The sequence below is a fragment of the Vigna radiata genome, chromosome 9 (genome assembly GCF_000741045.1).
Source record: "Vigna radiata var. radiata cultivar VC1973A chromosome 9, Vradiata_ver6, whole genome shotgun sequence".
NCBI classification, from domain to species: domain Eukaryota; kingdom Viridiplantae; phylum Streptophyta; class Magnoliopsida; order Fabales; family Fabaceae; genus Vigna; species Vigna radiata.
In genome coordinates this window covers 11,349,830-11,351,646 of record NC_028359.1, presented here as the reverse complement: position 1 = coordinate 11,351,646, position 1,817 = coordinate 11,349,830, and positions in this window count along the sequence as shown.

Below are 1,817 nucleotides of genomic sequence, written 5' to 3'. Positions count from 1 at the left end.
TTAAAACTTTTTTTTTTCTTTTAACTTTGAAAGTTTCCATCATAAGAAAAATTATATTTTCAAAAAAATAATACATTAAGTCTTTTCAAAACTTCCTCTCATCCAAATATATATATATATATATATATATATATATATATATATATATATATATATATATATATATATATGCGTATTTACGAGTTTGATGACGATCATCAACAGAAACTGTGTATTCCAGTTTTCTTGCTCATCACGATCAAACATGTCTGCGCACAAGGAAAGGTGTGAACTTTGACACGAAAACCTCAAATTTTTATAATTTTTCATAAAGCTAACGTGTACGATCTTAACTTGTCTTAAAGGTACATAAACTATTCATGCAAAATAACTGCTACGTTCGTTGCTTTATGAGGCTGAATGGAATGAACACAAGCACCATCTTTTAACCTAATTTGTGAACAGTTGAATAGTTGAACACACTCATAAAGAAAGTAAGATGATAAAGCAGAAATTGAAGTTGTCTAAGTGCAATGTGAAGCATGATTATCATGTGATCTTTTGGGACTTGAAGTGACTATCTTCACATGTCAAAGCCACCTTGTTGTGAACATTGTAAATGCATCAATGGAGGTGTTCGTGAGGTCATTTTTTACATGTACTCGTGAACAACAAACTTTCCACTATAGAGATAAGGAGTGGTTGTTAATTTCTGGTGGAGAGAAGGATTTATTTGTTAAAATAATCCAAGGTTAAAAGTTTGCTGATTTATAATTGTTATATGGAATAGGTATTACATAATAATAATGATAAATAATTTAAAAAAATTTAAATAAAATATCATTTTATAGATATATAAGATTCAAAAATACACAAAAATAAATATAAATTAAACATAAACATTATGAATTTGTTAGATTATTTAAGAGGACTTAAGAGGAATCACGGGAAGATTTGATACTAACATTGACTACTAAATAAATTTATATAGGCGTTCAAAATATTATATTTAATCCAAAACTTGCAACAATAATTTTATTAATTTTACTTATATATTTTTATTATAGAACTTTTAGTTCACATTTACATTGTTTACTGTAAATTAATATTGTTTTATTAATTTTATAATTATATATATATATATATAAAGTTATTAATAATATATATATATATATATATAAAGTTATTAATAATATATATATATATATATATATATATATATATTAAAGTTTTAAACCTCTTTTTGGTCCCTAAATTATGAGCGGATGTTCAGTTTAGTCTCCGCTTTTAAAAATGTAAACCTTCGATTCCTAAGTTATAAAAAATGTATCAAAAGAGTCTTTTTTTATGTTTATGGTCAAAGTACAAAGAGTAATCTAAAGTATTGTTATTATTAAAAAACAAAACAGAGCAATCTAAAGATGTAGCAGTTGTTAAAAAACAACCAAAAACAGTATTTTAAGTCAAAAAAGGATTCATTTGATACATTTTTTATAATTTAGGGACCAAAGATTTACATTTTAAAAAACGGGGACTAATCTGAACATCCGCTTATAACTTAAGGACAAAAAAGAAGTTTAAACCTATATTAAATTAGTTCTAAACATGTTTCTTAACACCTAATTTTCTTAGGGTAAGTCAATACACTAGTGCAGCGAGGGGATTTTACCGCGGTTATTTTTCACTATAGGTCGCGGTTAACGAACCGCGGTATATTTTACCGCGGTAGTAAGTCAAAGACTTTAGGCCGCGGTTACAACCGCGGTATATAAGTTCCGCAATATGCCGCGGTTGTCTAAAGAACCGCTGCCTAAGTGAATTTTTTTTTTTAAAAAAAA